This window comes from Grampus griseus (assembly GCF_964374135.1).
Source record: "Grampus griseus genome assembly, chromosome: 11".
Classification (NCBI taxonomy): domain Eukaryota; kingdom Metazoa; phylum Chordata; class Mammalia; order Artiodactyla; family Delphinidae; genus Grampus; species Grampus griseus.
In genome coordinates, this window is record NC_139005.1 from 14,293,045 (window position 1) to 14,311,679 (window position 18,635).

General features: G+C 37.0%; 1 protein-coding gene across 4 annotated transcripts in view; it reads left to right on the forward strand.

The window, feature by feature from the left end:
• The window catches only part of PIK3C2G (phosphatidylinositol-4-phosphate 3-kinase catalytic subunit type 2 gamma), a gene marked incomplete at its 5' end in the record, with an annotated part of 329,467 nt that overhangs the window by 184,643 nt on the left and 126,189 nt on the right, over positions 1–18,635 (forward strand). The window lies entirely within an intron of this gene.

Genomic DNA, 18,635 nt, shown 5'->3' on the forward strand with positions numbered 1-18,635 from the left:
ACATGATTATGTATCTAATAACATTGAAGGAAAGATTTTTTTCGATAGACTGTTAATGGAACAAATTAGGTTTCCTCAAGTTGTTAGTACACTAAATTGGCCTTCTCCCACAGGATATTAATACTGCTCCAGTCTGAATTGTACGAAATATGATATGTTCATTTTCTTATAAGCCTTGAATGGACAACGAGGCCTGAGTTCGTGGTCTCAATACATCTGGTATATTGCCCATAACAATCACCAGCCTGGTCTACATGTAAAATGAGCACACTTCCTGCACTAAATTAGGCTTGAATTATTCCAAAAATATTTAGTAAGCATCTACCATTCAAGACTCTGGGGATACAACAAAGCAGATACAAACCCTGATCTCTTTCTAGTAGGGATGATAGACATTAAAAAAGATAACACGAGGAAATGAGGAGTTTCATTTCTTACTAAGAAACTAAAGCAGAGAAATGGGATAGAAATTAACAGGGGCAGGGATGCTCTTTTAAAGAGGCCTCCTTAAAGAAATGAGAGCTGTATAGTGAGTAATCACCTTGTGGAGATCCATGAGAAGAGTATTCCAGGAAGAGAGAACAGCAAAAATAACAGCCATGAGTATGGACTAAGCAGGCATGTTCCAGTGACAGCAAGAAAGCCTGGGGCCTGGAGGTGCAATAAAGAGGGACGGGTAGTAGGACGGAAAGATAAAGGGTTTGGTGGAAGCCAGATCAAGTAGGGCACTGAGGACATGGTGCAGAGGTTGGCTTTTACTTTACGTTCAGAAGCAAACCATTGATGGATTTCAGTGGATTTCAAAGCTCTCGGCTGCTGTCCTGTCAAGTAATGAGACCAGTTAGAAGGCTATTGCAATAGTTAAGGCAAGACCTTAATGGTAAAGAAGTGGCAAAAACTGACAGATTCAGAATATATTTTGGAATCTGAACCACAGGACCTGCTAATTGATTGGCATTGGCAGTCATTAATGGGCTGGGAAAATGGGCCCGGTAAGTAGAAGAAAGGAAAATATTCAAGGATGACTCCTGGATTTTTGTTCTTAGCAAACAATTATATCATTTACTGAAAAGGAAAAGACTGGTGGTTGAATAGGTTTTTGTTTTATTTTATTTGAGCTGGGGGTAAGGGAACCAGAAATCTAAGACTAAAAGTCCCTTGCTCCAAAAAAGGATACTTCATATTAAAGTAGAAATGGGATCAGACCATTCCAAAGACTAATCAGTCACTTTTAGCTAAAAATAGCTTTTCAAAAGAGGAAATAAAAGTCTCCTACAATATAACAAGATGAATTTTCACTAGATGGTCATAATCTGGTATTAAAATGCCAATATAAACTACATAATAAGGTTTAATTCTTATAAACTGATAGCTTCTATTTTGTGGAGGCATACAAATGGAATTGTCTCACTTTTTATTATTTTCAGTACATTGCCTTCTATAATGAATAAGCTCAGGAAGAGTCACCACATATTCATTCATTCCTTACACATCTGTTGAGGATGGTCTGTGTGCCAAGCACTGTGATAAACCTTGGGTATACAAAGATGAATAATACACATTTACCACCTCAGTAGGGCTTACTCTTTCTTTAAAATACTGGGAAGACAGACACATAAATAATTACTCCAGAATGTGGTGAGGGCAGAGATAGAGGTATAGACAATTAGAACATCACAGAGGAGAGATACCTGGTATAAAGGACAAATGTTAATTAACATATACGAGCATATTGCATAATTTACTCATTTAACACTTTCCCTAAATCCACTCTTTCCTAGAAATTTAAAGATTAGATTAAAACTGTAACATTTTTATTTATTTTGCTGTATTGTCCACTGAGAATTCGGGTTAACCCCCTTATTCATTTATTCGACCAGCATCTGTGTTGACCATGGGGGTGGTTAAAAGATGCATAAAGATATTCCAGCTCTACAGAAAAAGTTTCAGTTGGGGAAACTTACAAAGTAAAGAACAAGTTACTAAACAATATAGTAAGTGCTATAATAGAGATATGCACCAAGGTCTGTAGAAAAGATGGAGCCCAATTGTTTGTTTGTTGATGTTACAGCAGCTACTGCTACTTCTGAAGTGCAGCAATTTAAATCTATCTTATGCAACCGTTATGGAGGTCCTGAAAATGTGCCCAGCACAGAGCCTCACTTATAGTACGTTCTTAATATTGTTTGCTGAATTAGTCAGCCAATAAACTATTCACAGGTCAGCCTTCAACCTTTCAATAATTATTAATTGGATGAAAGAAAATGAAGTTGGCCCTGTCTTCCCTTGAGGTTATTGATTATTGAACACCAGCTAAGGAGGCCAACTGCAGCGTTATTACCCATTTGGATTATTGTTTGCAGGATTCTATCTCCACCAATGGCTATGTAAGACTCATTGGCAATGTCTCCTTGGATTTCTTTCTTGATACTGATACTTCTGCCCTGAGTTTCTTTAATGGTTAAACTGAACTATGTCTACTCCCTATTACTCACTATATATTTTGAATTATAGGCAGCATCTAATAATTTTCTTCAAAGTCTCTTTCAGTTGTTTCTGGGGTTCATTTGATTGTTGATTCATTAGGCAACTGCTGTCTTCCATCCTAGGTCCACCGGTTGTTCTTCTTTGTTGCTAGGTGGACAAAGGTCTCATAAATCAGGCCTCTGAATCCCCCTAGGATAAATGAACATTCTTATTTGTACTACACTTATTACATATAAAACTTATCTCTAGAGAAAAGCCAGCTCCACCTAGCTTCTTCTGTACACATACTAGATATATTAATAAACACTCCTTAATATACAAAGCCAGGTTTGTAAATCATGCCCTATGACTATCCTGCTCTCCCATAACCTAGCAAGGCCATATAAATGCCCCAGTAATAAACAGCAATAAGCCAGGATCATACTCCTTAACATAAAATGCAGCACCCGCAGGGAGTAAAGAGCATATGTATCCCAGACACATGTGTTTCTCCTATTGTCTACTCCTTAAAAACATGGGGAAGGAAAGTATTTGTGTGACTTTTTATGGTTTACAAAGTGTCACTAACATACATTAACTGATTTTACTTCATAATAAGTAAAATTGCTCAGCCTCACATAAATACAGTTTCCAGTTGTGGATAAGTTTGGGGTTGACAAAAAGAAATCACATACATAACATAAAATCCCTCTCTAATAAGATTTAACCCTTAGCCAAGGATACAGAACTTAAGAATGGAAATTAGCAGGCCAACAAAGCGAAAGCAAATGCAGTGTATCTGGGGAGAGATTTTCCCTTGGTTTCCTTAAGAGGAAGCAGCAATGAAGTGATATTCCCCTTACAAGGAAGATCTTGAGAAATAAAGGGATTTCTTGCTGGGTCATTGCCCTTTTGTACTCATGCTTGCATCATCATTCCAGAACATCTTACACTAATCATCCGTGTGGTCCTGTTTAAGACATGTTTATAAACATTGGGCTGTCCTGATTTTTGAATTATGTGGAGTCTTCCCAGCAACACTCTCATTAGGAGTCTTTGCTCAGGTTTCCCTGAACCACTGCTCTTAATTCAGTTTTCCAGAAATCTGGAAAGCCCATCTTCATGCTTAGACCAAATCTGAAGCTCTAACTTTCTAACTTTGAAGAAAGAAAAAAAATTACATCTCAGTTATGAATTTGAAGGATTTCACATCTTGTATAGAAACAAGAAGTTCTTCCTTATTGGTTTTAATTATGAGATTAGATGAAGAGGATTTACACCAGCAGATTAAATCACAGGACAGTTCAGCCCCAGCATTACTTAATGATTCTGGGGAAAAAAATGGCTAATCCCTACAATGAAAACAATGAGAAATTTCACCAACTTTCTGAAACCAGTTGGTTTTTCTTTTGAAGTATTGCCTAATTATTATCTTCACTTCTTTATTTTCTCTTACAGAGATTCAAATTAAAGTGGTTAACAAATTATACATCCACAATTTTTCACTCAAAGTTCCCCTGTAACAATGATTTCCATATAGTAATTTTTTCATTGCATAAAAGATATTATTGTAATAAACTCTAAATTTCCACTCAGTAATTTCTTGATGGTGACTTTCTTTTACAGAGGAGGAGAAATTAAGGAAGGCCTTTATTGGTGATGTTTATTGTTCTCCTAACTCATTGTTTCATACTTTTATTTTTTCAGACTATATTTCCAATCTGTATAGTCTTTCACTTTGTAATGCCAGACTTGCATGAAGTCTTTCTTGCAGCCTTATTTCTAGATAATTTTAGAGGCTGTATGAGCAGTAGTTAAAGGCAGGTACCCTGGAGATAGACTATGCTTTTTTCTTTTAATCCCTTACTATCATTTACTAATGATGTGACCTTAAACAAATGGCTCTCTATGCTTCAGTTTAATCTTTTATAAAAAACAGACTTGTTTTGAAGATTAAATTAATTGATATACATAAAATGCTTGGAAGAGTTCCTAGCACTGAGTAAAGGCTCTATAAATGTTTGTTGGAATTAATTATAATGTAAGTATTCCAAATGAAGTGACAAGAAATGAGATTGCATCTTTAGGTAATTATTGTTTCTTTTTGTTCAAAGTTATCTAAATATCTTATTTTGGTACTTTTTAAAGTACTTTTTTCATACTTTTTAAAGTACTTTTTTGGTACTTTTTAAATTTATAAATTGAACTTCTCTGACTTTGAAGTTTGTTGACTGATAGATTAGATTGCACTATTAGGTTTATTTGGATTGTAATGTTTTTTTACCAAGTCACGTTTGACTTCTGATGTAATTTTAGACATGAGCAGAGGTGTGCTGGAGCTGGCTTACACTGGCTTGGGAGAGCCTGTGATGTGTATTCTTTCTCAACTCCACATTCAATGCCATTCCACTGGTGGCCTGAAATCAGCCATGGTGGGAGAATATACACCATGGAAATTGGCAAATGTCACAAATCAGAGCTTTTTTTTTTCCTAAAATAAGTAAGTGAGCTGGTTATTAAATATTTACCACCACACTCTAGGACATAAATCCATTTAAAACAGATGAAAAATCATTCCAGAATTCTGTCAAACTCTGTCCTTTTCCTATTAAAATATATACATCTGGGTGATCAAAATATTATATATCTAAAAAAAAATATTATATATCTGTCTTTTTAACAACATGATTTATACCCGATTTTCAAGTTTTACCCCAACAGATCAACAATCACCTAATATAATTGATCTCAGAATTTTCATCTCAATATTAGTCATAAAAATTATCTGCATCTATAATTGTTTTGACACTGTCTTCCATATTTAATTACCACTAATTTAAAAATGTTTAATGTTTAAGCTCTAATTTGAGTATTATATTATTTATATTCTAAATATCCTCAATTTAACCATCTTTGGGAAAAAACTCCCTTAGCAGATTAAAAGATTAATTTTTGTCTTACTCCAGTCATTCTGGTTTAGTACAATATTCATAGTAATCCAAATGCCATATAGGTATTAATGATCTCCCACATGCTTTAATTACTACCTTAGTGTTCTTTGAAATTAGATGTTTCTCTGGTCTGTTTTCACAAGACTATTTATTAAGAAACACTCTGGTTCCTTTAACTCAAAGCAGGTTTCAATTTCATCTGAACTTTCTAGAAGAAAAACACACTATCTAATACCTTTCCAGCTGTGAGTACCATAAGAACATCTTTGTATAAGTGCCTAGCTAGTGCCTGACATTTAGCAGAGGCTCAATTTTGGTTAATTGAAGGATCACTACAAAAATGCCATACAATTTACTTTTCTTGACCTGAGAAGCAGCAGTTTTTCTGAAGATAAAATTATTAAGAATTTGCCATATTCTGTTATTCTAACTGGAAATTTACCAAGGGATTGTTTTACCTGCTGGTCACTTTACATGTGGGAGTCTGGTGGATGAGACTCAAAATTTGATGCATACTACCTCATAACCATTTAGGATGGCTAGTATCAAAAAACAGAAAATAAGTTTTGACAAGGATGTGGAGAAATTGGAACCCCTGTGCAATGTCAGTGGGAATATAAAATAGTACAGCTACTGTGGAAAACAGTGTGGCTGTTACTCAAAAAATTAAAAATGGAATTACCATATGATCCAGCAATTCTGCTTCTGGGAATACACCCAAAGGAATTGAAAGCAGAGTATCAAAGAGATATTTGTACAACCATGTTTATAACAGCATTATTCACAATAACTAAAATGTGGAAGCAGTCCAAATGTTCATCAATGGATGAATGGATAAGCAGAATATGGAGTATACATACCATAGACTATTATTCATTCTTAAAAGGAATAATTCTGACACATGCCACAGCATGGTTGAATTCTAAGGACATTACACAAAATAAGGCAGCCTCAAAAAGACAAGTGACTGTATGATTCCACTTACATGATGTACTTAGAGTAGTCCAAATCATAGCTACAGAGATACAGAAACTAAGTTGGCGGTGACCAGGAGCCTTGGGGAGGGGGGAATGGGGAATTATTGTTTAATGAGTATAGAATTTCAGTGTTAAGAGATGAAAAGAATTGTGGAGGTGAATGGTGGTGATGGTTGCACAGCATTATGAATATATTTAATACCACTGAACTGTACACTTAACAATGGTTTAAGATGGTACGTTTTATGTTTTATGTATTTTACCACAGCGAAATAACTGAAAAAAAAATTTTGTACACTGTAATTTTCACAAAGGCCTTCTCCAGTCACAAAGTCAATCTCAGGCAAACTACTCCTAGCATTTGAATAGGGCTTTGGATTTTCCAAAGCACTCTCACTATTTCAAGAAATGAAGTTTATTTTGTCATTCCCATCTTCTTGCTGTTGTTTTTCCCTCTTCTACTTCAATTTATCATTTCATTATGCTTTATCACCTGCTTTCTTTTGAGTAACTTCCTTTATATTTACCTCCCTCCCATTATAAGTAAAAAAAAACAGTTTCTCTAATTAAAAAACCCAACCACCCAACCATGAGTTTTCTTCAAAAAGAGACTTGCAGATTTTCAGATGAAAAGAGTGAAGCATGCTTGAGAAAGGAAGAAAAGTTTGTGACACAAAGGGAACAAAGAGAGGGAAAGAGGGAAGGGGAGAGAGAAAACAATTTAAATAGTGTAAGGATGCTGCTTTCCTGCACCCAATGAGAACAAAGCATGCTTAAGATGGCAGACATGAGTGCTGACTCCTTAGCTGGTCTAAGGTACAATGTGCCTGTCAATATAAGCATCTCATAGCCCTGAGTCTGAGTCTAGTTTTTGAAGAAAGACTACAGATATCTCCTAAACATGAACCTAGTATTAGAACTTCTTCTGGTACCCAAATGAAGAAACAGTACCTGCTTCTGTGCTGGGGGAGACACTCCTGATATTAAACTTAGTAAGAGATAAAAGGTCCATTTCAAGCTTTATACATAAATATTGATCATGCATATGGTAACTTTAAGAGTGATTTAAATGTTTTCAGAGTTAACTTGGGCTATTCTTGATTTACACCTTCAACCTGATTTTAAAACCTTATCGTATTTAAAATGCGATACTACCATTCATTGTCACCCAAGCATTATAGCATTAATAATCTTTTCCCTATATCCAGACTAATTTCTGATCCAAGCATACACTGGAATTCCATGCAAAGCATAACTGTGCACTTTCCCTTGAACTCAAGGAGGGGGAAACATGGGAATTTGGAGGAGCTGACCATTCCGTTGCCATTCTCATAAAATCCTGATCTACTCTAAACTCACACCCAAAATATCAGACTTAGGAAAGTAGGCCTTGTGAAGAGGTAGTTGTTTTAACTACCCTCTTCAAATAAGAGAGACAGTGTACCTGACCCTGGGAGGAACTCCAGAGTCAGTATCTAAAGTTATTAAGCAGTTAAAGATCAGGGACCTCCCAGAGTCTAACTTAGGACCCACAGTGTATTTATAAAAGAGGCTAGGCCAGGGAAAAAACATGTTTTACACTTAAGAGATTATTGGTGAGGGTCTCCTTAGTTAATAATTGCTGAGAGCTTGGAGCTCTCACAGGGTGTTAAGTGTTCTTTTTGTAATAGTACATGCACCCTTATGTTCTTATTATATTGCACATATGAGGTTTCTTGTGTTGTCTAATTATACAAGGTTCTATCCTATCCAATGGAGATTCCAAAACTGCCTTCTCAATTAACTCATGGATATGAGACAAGAGACTTGTGTTCTTTCAGTTGGACAGCAAAATGTGCTCTCTGAAATGCAGGTCATTTGTGATATCAGGAAAAGTGTAGGCTTAAACATTGCCCAATGTACTCTGTAGTCATTTATTTGTATGCTAATGTCACCATTCACTATGATGGGAGTCTGCAGCTTTTAGAAATCTTTAAAACAATATATTTTAAAGTTACTATGATATTTCCTGGGGACAAAACATTTTTAATTCATGAAATTAATAATAATTTCAATAATAAACATAAAATGTGCCTCATTACTGAGTCCCACATTTCAGTTCAGGGTACAAATACATATTCAGCCCTCGAGACTTTCAATGGCGATTTGTATGTGTCCATTTACAGGCTTTATCCGTTGCTCGAGTAAATATTAGATGAACTATCCTATAAAAGGAAGAAATAAGTATGTTCACAGAGCACAGAAGACAGATTCTATCACGCATCCTTGCTTGAGTTCTCTGTCTTTCCAGTCCTCTCTCCATATCCCCTGCCTACATCACCAATACTGAAACACATAGCTTTTCTCAGATTGTGGTGAAATATCACCGGGAGTGGCAGAAAGCAGTGCTCCTTAGTGTGGTGCTGTGTCATCCAGTATATGGGATCAGATTCTAAAAGGAAAAGTCAAAATTACCCTTTAAAGCCTTATCAATACTTGATATACATTAGCTTAATTAATCCTCACAGTAACTCTTGGCAGTAGCTACTGTTATTTTCTCTAATTTACGAATCACAAACTAAGACAAAAGTCTACATTGTTATAGTCCACTTTGGGAAGGTGCCATGTAGGAATCTGGTAATTCCATTTCTCAGTAATTCCAACACACTGTTTCCTCTTCAGCCTGGGAAAGATGGCTGTTTCTTTAGTTAGTACCAGATGACATAGTTATCCGCATTTATGGCCATGATATATATTAAATTCACGTCTTTAACAACTATAATCAAATGTGTTGCAAGATGGTTGCATGATGGGAGGCATTCAAACATTAAAACCAGGTGTTACGATAGCAGGGCCACTCTCCCATCTATGGGCAATATGCTCTTTTATGACTGAAGAATCAGGCACAATTGCTCACTCTCTTTTGATTTTTTTCTTACATTAAAAAAATACATCTAGTAGGAATCATTAATCTAATAGAAGTTAAATGCTCATGGGATGTGACTCCAGTTTTCAGCTCGCCAGGGACTGTTTTGTTGAACTCAGTATGGCCAAAGACCACCCTGAACTGTTGGGATGAAGCCCAGTGGTACTATTTAGACTGCATAATTCACATATAAGGAAGTTGCTTCTGTGAATAATTATGTCCTCAAATAGCTTATGTGCTCGATACTTTAAAATCAAACATCATTCATTTTTCAAGTATGTACATATTTGTTTAAGGAATAGTTCAAAAAATGAAATAATGCTCATTTTAAGGATACAGCACTTCTGCTATTTCAGAGCTCATCCATTACAGTTAGCATGCTTGGTCTATTACCTTAATAATGTATTTCAGAATAGGGCAGTCTCCACTGTGAGGGCTAGTGGTGCTGAGCAGCCTAGCACTGCAAGAAAGCATTGACACAACAGGGCAGATGTTGTCCTCAGTTTCAAATGGGCCATCCTCATGGCCCAGCAATCCCACAATACTTATCCTCACAGGATAAACCTCAGATCTCTCCAACCCATTATTTACTACTACTTATTTTATTTTTTATTTTTTTTAACATCTTTATTGGGGTATAATTGCTTTACAATGCTGTGTTAGTTTCTGCTTTATAACAAAGTGAATCAGTTATACATATACATATGTTCCCATATCTCTTCCCTCTTGCATCTCCCTCCCTTCCCACCCTCCCTACTACTACTTATTTTAGACAGACAACCACACCTCCTACTTTTTTGGGAAAAAATAAAAAGAAATAGAACAGAGCCTGCTTTTGTACTCAGTACAAAACTCACAAACTTACATCTGCATATAAACTTCTTTCTTGTGATAATAGAAGATTAGTCTTTCATTTCTAAAGCCAATACCTCCATCTGTGCTTTGGAACCATTTCCCTCCCATCTTCTTACATACATTATGCTATCAATAATTCATTTTTCCTTGCGTTCCTCTCCCATTTATTTATTTATTTATTAGCCACACTGTGTGGCTTTTGGGATCTTAGTTCTCTGACCAGGGATTGAACCTGGGCCACAGCAGTGAAAGCTCCAAGTCCTAACCACTGGACCACCAGGGAATTCCCTCATCTCTCTTTTAAATAATCCTGTGAAATATGCTTATCGCTCCACAGTTTAACCTTGCCCCAAAAAATTAGTTTCTATGCCATTTTGCTCACCTTCCCAAATTTCCTGAAGGAGGTTCTAAACTCCTGGTCTCCTTTTCTTACCTCCTATTCCATAACCACTTCAATCTGGCTTTATTCTTCATTACTTGATAAAATCAATGATGACCATAATGCTAAACCCAACAATATTTATTCCTCATTTTACCTAATTTAGCAGCAGATTTCAACAGTGTTGACTATTTCTTCTTCAAAATACCCTCTTTGCTTGCCTTCTATGATGCATCATCACCCTCTAGTTTTTCTCCCCTACTCAGTGTTCAATGCAGGATGATTCCCTTCTACCAAGCCACTAGATGTCAGATTCCTGAAGATTTATCTTAGTCCTTTTCTCTTCTCACTGTACTGTCTCCAGCAAACTGGTATCAGTTACATCCAAGGCTTCTATCAATATTTATTTCCAGATGTCTTATACAATCTTTAATTAAACATTTTGTTTTGAGATAATTGTAGATTCACATGCAGTTTTAAGATGTAATACAAAGAGATCCCATGTGCCCTTTACCAGTTCCCCCCAATGGTAACATCTTATAAAATTACAGTACAATATCATGACCAGCTTATTAATATTGATACCATCAAGATACAGAACAGCTTCATCACCCCCAGGATGCTTCATGTTACCCCACTTCCCTCTCACCCCCCAATCCCCCTCTATCCTTAACCCCTGGCAACTACTAATTTGTTCTCCATTTCAATAATTTTGTCATTTCATATATTCATTAATGCAAACACATACTTACTTGTCCTAAAATGAAATTATATACCATTTAGAAAGGAATAAATGCATAGCCTTTGGGATTAAAAAAAAAGAAGAAGAATCCTTAAAAGAAAAAAATTTTTATCCTGATCCCTTAGTATGACGACATCAGGTGAGAGAGAGAGAAATAGAAAAGATATCCAGAAGTGGGGAACTATACAGGTAAAATGTACAGAAGCATGAATAGTTAGGACTTAGGCAGGTAATAGTAAGACCACTTATCTGGAAACAACAAAAAAAAAAGGTAGGATAGTCACAACAAGAAATTTCTCGTTTATTTGCACAGCTATAAATGAGAGATTTTCAACATTTTATTCAGAATGCAACACAGTATAGATTCTAAGAGACCAGATCGTTTCCAATCTTCCCTCTTGCCACAGCCAATTTATATCTCAGGTTTATAAGTCCTACTTAAACTTCAGACACAGGCTCCAGTACCCTAATTCTGTAACCTAGGATTAGGTTCACATTTGAGTAGATTGATAAATCACGTACCAGCTGCAGCTCTTACAGACTCTAGGGATGGGATAGGATTCTGTTTCACACGTGAGGCTTCTTTCCATTTCTAGAAAAGTTTTAGTCTAATTCTGAGTTATTTTTTAAAATTGCTCAGAAGTGAGCCATGCAAATCATACAGAAAAGATGCAGCATTTTAAACTATGGTAATAATTGAAACACAGCTAAACTTGGGTTCTTCAGTATTATTATTAGTTTATATTTTCTCTAACGGATATGTTTCCTTTGTGTATTTGACTCTCTACTATAATGTTTCTTCATCTGATTTATAATGGTGGTTACCGTGGAAGAAGGAAATTGTTATCACGTGAACTTAAGCATAACTACAAAAACTTTCCGAGAGAAATCACTTTGATCAAACATACTTTTCTCTATTGAAAAGAAAAGCGTATCTATTAAGTTAGAAAAGAAAATTTCAGGAAGTTGTAAAATTTATGCTCTTTCAAAATTATTTCAAAAGTTTCATTCAACATAGCAAATATACAACAGTATAGAGAGTAAGAAAAAAGAATTGGAAAACTTTTATATACAAAATTAAGATTTTATTCTGATTATGGAAGTCTAGGATATTGCTAAAACTCACTAAAATGTTAGCAGTAGTGATGACTCTGTGGGTGAGTGATATGTAAAAAATGCTGCCAAATTCAAAGGTCCACTTAAGGGCTTATGCAACCAAAGAGGTTACATGGAAGAGCTGGGAGTAAATTAAACTTTGAAGGAAAGATGGGATTCTACAGATGGCATTTTTGAAGAGAAAAGGTGATTTAGCTTCGACTAGGTTCAGCTCTATAACATTTTTATTAGTTTGGGGACTAGTTAGAGTATTTAAAATTTATTGAGTGTTTACTATGTGCCAGGCTATGTTCTAAGTACTTTTACATGCTTTAACTCATCTAATCCTCTCAGCAATCCCAGTAGTCGAGTGCTCTTATCCCCATTTTACAGAGGAAGAGATTGAGGCACACAGAGGATAAGTAACTTGCTGAGGGTTGCAGAACTACTAAGTGGTAAAACATGATTTGAAGCCTGGCTGGCAGGCCTGCAGTCTGTGCCCTCTGCATAGAACCTCATATAGCCATTCACAAGTGTGTAGTCCTCTCTGTGTCAGGCCTTTGTGTATATGTTCTTAGTTAATCCTCACAGCAATTTGAAGAGCTAGGTTAGGTATTGCTTGTCCATTTCAGAGATGAGGAAACTGAGATACAGCAGGTCCAGGATTAGAACCCATGCTGTATCTCATGTTTTCAACATCTGTGCTCCCAGCTTGGCCAAAGTAAAGGGCTGTAAAGTAAATTCATAGCATACAGGCTAGATAAGTCAATGTAGGCCAAATATAAAAGGATTTTGAGCAAAAATTTTAAAATTTGGACTTGATGCTTAAGAAATTTCTCAGTGTCTAGGTGCTCAATAAATTTTCTTGAATGAATGAATGAATATAAAGCTAAGTGGGGAAATTATTACATCAGCTTCTCCTCCAGACATTTAGTGGTAGCATGGATCACACAATAAAATTTAAAAACCACAGCCAGACAGAGGTAGCTTACTTATTTTCATCAAAATACTTTGCCTGCAATTAGATTCCACTGCCCCAGATGAGCTACAAAATGCCTGAGTTGTGGCTTTCTGATTTGAATATACACACTTCTGAAAGGTCTGGTTAATTAAGTCCAATTAGTGAGATTTCCAGCTCTACTGAAACAGGAGGAAAGGGGGCAGGACACAACCTTTGAAAGAATGACATAGCCCAAGGACATCACATAAACTGATTAGAACCAAATGGGTCCAAGATGGCAGAGAAGTAGATTTCTACTAGACCTTGAACCTCAGTATACGCTCATTGTAACACATCAGCAAGCTAAATGACACACCCACAGGCGCCATGACAGTTCCAAGATTGACCATAAGGATCAAAAAGTGAGCGGTGGCCCAATTCCTGGAAATCCCCGCCCATTCCTGAAATAGCTGGAATACTCCTCCCACTCATTAGCCTATGAAATTACCCACCCCTATAAAAACTAACAATCCCATACCCTGGTGCCACTCTCACCTTCTGAGATGGCCCACGCTCTGTCTGTGGAGTGTGTTTCTCTCTAAATAAATCCACTTCTTACCTATCACTTGTCTCTCACTGAATTTTTTTCTGCGATGAGACATCAAGAATCTGAGCTTCCTTAAGTACTGAAACCAGCTGTGTGATCTCAGTTGGAAGACACTGGGTTTTGGCCAGGTTCGAGTCCTGGTTGCATGGGTTCATGTCCCAATCAGGGTTTTGGCCAGGTTTAAGTTCCGGCCTCGGGGGTTCAAGTCCCAATCTGGGTTTAGGCTGAGTTCGAGTCCCAGCAAGTGGGTTCAAGACCCAATCTGAGGTGCAGTTTCACTACTATGTTTTTATTAAAATAGCTAAGCATAGCAACAGTAAAGAAGACAATTATCCTTGTAGTTCCCTGGTGGCCTAAGTTAGGACTCCAGGCTTTCACTGCTGAGGCCCAGGTTCAGTCCCTGGTCAGGGAACTGAGATCCTGCAAGCCCCACGGCATGACCAAAAACAAACAAACAAACAACTATATACATATATACACATATATACATAAAGTTAACCAAAAAAATTCAGAGGCTTCCTCAATAATCCTTGACTTTCCTCAGTTACTGCTTGAACTGAACTTAGTTATATCTAGGCTCCTAGGCTCAAATTTTAAAATGTCTTCAATTCATTCAAAAATCTTTATGGACTTCTGGCCTCTGCCACCGCCGCCACGAGCTGAGGGCCGAGAGAGTTGGGCGGCGGGTGCGACGGTCCCCGCGCAGCCATGGACTGGCTCATGGGGATCGAGAAGGGCTGGCACTTTTCACCTAGTAGCGTGGTCCTCCATCTGATCTGTGCCCAGCTCTGGAGCAGTGTTGAAATTAGCTGGAAACCCCTGCTGCTCCCCTTCCTCTTGCATCTTCTGAGTTACATCATGTCTGGTGCTCCCATCATGCAGGGTTGGCTCTCCAGGGTTTCCGGTCAACCGGGCTGGTGAGCCTGAGAACTGGCATTTCCGACAGGCTCCCAGGTGATGCTGGACCAGGAGCAGGTGGGGAAGCAGCCATGTAACTGTGTGGAGGCCTCATGGGCATGGAAGCATGTGAGCTGCACGCCCCTCGCGGAGTGTCTGCCGCCTGCACAGCACTGTCGATGCTGGGGCAGGACGGGTCTTTTTGTGGGACCTCCACCCACAAGACACCAGGAGCACCCCTCACTGGGAAAACTTCAGACATTCTTACACATGCTTTTTCAGAGAATAGAGGAGGAAATACTACCTAATTCAGTGAGGCTAAAATAAGACAAGAACCTAACAAGAAAAGGACAATTGCAGAGCACTGTCCTCTGTGAACACAGATGTAAAACTCCCTAAGAAACTATTAGCAAAACGAATCCAGCAATATATAAAAAGAATAACAGGTCATAACCCAGAGAGGCTTTTTTCCCAGCAATCTAAGCTTAGCTGACCTTTGAAAATCAGTCAGTATAATTCACCACATTAACAGAATAAAGGAGAAAAAAAATCTCAGTTAGATGTAGAAACAGTGCATGGCAAAATATTCACATAAACAATCAGCAAACCAGGAATAGAAGGGAATGTTCTCAAGTGGTAAAGGGCACCCGGAAAAAATCTAGAGCTCATATCAAATGTTCAGTTGAATGACTAGACTGAACATCTTGCCCTGCGATCAGGAACCAGGCAAGGATGCTTTCTCTCACTACTTCTGTTCAGCACTGTGCTGATGGTCTTAGCTGTGCCATGAGGCAAAAAAAAGAGAAAGAGAGAAGAAGAAAAAGAAATAAAAGGTATAAATATTGGAAAGGAAGAGGTAGTTTGTTTGGGAAATAACAGGGTCATATATACTTATAAAATTATAGGACACTGCAAAAAGTCCAAGAAGAAGATATAAAAATTGGAAATATTTATGCACCCAACATAGGAGCTCCTCAATACATAAGGCAAATACTAACAGCCGTAAAAGGGGAAGTCAACAATAACACAATCATAGTAGGGAACTTTAACACCCTACTTTCACCAATGGACAGATCATCCAAAATGAAAATAAATAAGGAAACACAGCTTTAAATGATACATTAAACAAGATGGACTTAATTGATATTTATAGGACCTTCCATCCAAAAACAAGAGAATACACATTTTTCTCAAGTGCTCATGGAATATTCTCCAGGATAGATCATATCTTGGGTCACAAATCAAGCCTTGGTAAATTTAAGAATATTGAAATTGTATCACGTATCTTTGCCAAACACAACCCTATGAGACTAGATATCAATTACAGGAAAATATCTGTAAAAAATACAAACACCTGGAGGCTAAACAATACACTACTTAATGACAAAGTGATCCCTGAAGAAATCAAAGAGGAAATTTTAAAAACCTAAAATCAAATGACAATGGAGACACGACAACCCAAAATCTATGGGATGCAGCAAAAGCAGTTCTAAGAGGGAAGTTTATAGCAATACAATCCTACTTAAGAAACAGGAAACATCTCGAATAAACAACCTAACCTTGCACCTAAAGCAATTAGAGAAAGAAGAACAAAAAAACCCCAGAGTTAGCAGACGGAAAGAAATCATAAAAATCAGATCAGAAATAAATGAAAAAGAAATGAAGGAAACAATAGCAAAGATCAGTAAAACTAAAAGCTGGTTCTTTGAGAAGATATACAAAATTGATAAACCATTAGCCAGACTCATCAAGAAAAGAAGGGAGAAGACTCAAATCAATAGAATTAGAAATGAAAAAGGGAAAGTAACAACTGACACTGCAGAAATACAAAAGATGAGAGATTACTACAAGCAACTTTATGCCAATAAAATGGACAACCTGGAAGAAATGGACAAATTCTTAGAAATGCACAACCTGCCAAGACTGAATCAGGAAGAAATAGAAAATATGAACAGACCAATCACAAGCATTGAAATTGAAACTGTGATTTAAAATCTTCCAACAAACAAAAGCCCAGGACCAGATGGCTTCACAGGCAAATTCTATCAAACATTTAGAGAAGAGCTAACATCTATCCTTCTCAAACTCTTCCAAAATATAGCAGAGGGAGGAATACTCCCAAACTCATTCTACAAAGCCACCATCACCCTGATACCAAAACCAGACAAGGATGTCACAAAGAAAACTACAGGCCAATATCACTGATGAACATAGATGCAAAAATCCTCAACAAAATACTAGCAAACAGAATCCAACAGCACATAAAGAGGATCACACACCATGATCAGGTGGGGTTTATTCCAGGAATGCAAGGATTCTTCAATGTAAGCAAATCAATCAATGTGATACACCATATTAATAATTGAAGGAGAAAAACCATATGGTCATCTCAATAGATGCAGAGAAAGCTTTCGACAAAATTCAACACCCATTTATGATAAAACCCTCCAGAAAGTAAGCATAGAGGGAACTTACTTCAACATAATAAAGGTCATATATGACAAACCCACAGCCAACATCATCCTCAATCGTGACAAACTGAAAGCATTTCCACTAAGATCAGGAACAAGACAAGGTTGCCCACTCTCACCACTCTTATTCAACATAGTTTTGGAAGTTTTAGCCACAGCAATCAGAGAAAAAAAGGAAATAAAAGGAATCCAAATTGGAAAAGAAGACGTAAAGGTGTCACTGTTTGCAGACCACATGATACTATACATAGAGAAGCCTAAAGATGCTACCAGAAAACTACTAGAGCTAATCAATGAATTTGGTAAAGTAGCAGGATACAAAATTAATGCACAGAAATCTCTGGCATTCCTATACACTAATGATGAAAAATGTGAAAGTGAAATCAAGAAAACACTCCCATTTACCATTGCAACAAAAAGAATAAAATATCTAGGAATAAACCTACCTAAGGAGACAAAAGATCTGTATGCAGAAAATTATAAGACACTGCTGAAAGAAATTAAAGATGATACAAATAGATGGAGAGATATACCGTGTTCTCGGATTGAAAGAATCAACATTGTGAAAATGACTCTACTACCCAAAGCAATCTACAGATTCAATGCAATCCCTTTCAAACTACCACTGGCATTTTTCACAGAACTAGGACAAAAAATTTCACAATTTGTATGGAAACACAAAAGACCCCGAATAGCCAAAGCAATCTTGAGAACGAAAAATGGAGCTGGAGGAATCAGGCTCCCTGACTTCAGACTATACTACAGAGCTACAGTAATCAAGGCAGTATGGTACTGGCACAAAAACAGAAATATAGATCAATGGAACAGGATAGAAGGCCCAGAGATAAAGCCATGCACATATGGTCACCTTATCTTTGATAAAGGAGGCAGGAATATACAGTGGAGAAAGGACAGCCTCTTCAATAAGTGGTGTTGGGAAAACTGGACAGATACATGTAAAAGTATGAGATTAGATCACTCCCTAACACCATACACAAAAATAAGCTCAAAATGGATTAAAAACCTAAATGTAAGGCCAGGCACTGTCAAACTCTTAGAGGAAAACATAGGCAGAACACTCTATAACGTAAATCACAGGAAAATCCTTTTTGACCCACCTCCTAGAGAAATGGAAATAAAAACAAAAATAAACCTAATGAAACTTCAAAGCTTTTGCACAGCAAAAGAAACCATAAACAAGACCAAAAGACAACCCTCAGAATGGGAGAAAATATTTGCAAATGAAGCAACTGACAAAGGATTAATCTCCAAAATTTACAAGCAGCTCATGCAGCTCAATAACAAAAAAACAAACAGACCAATCCAAAAATGGGCAGAAGACCTAAATAG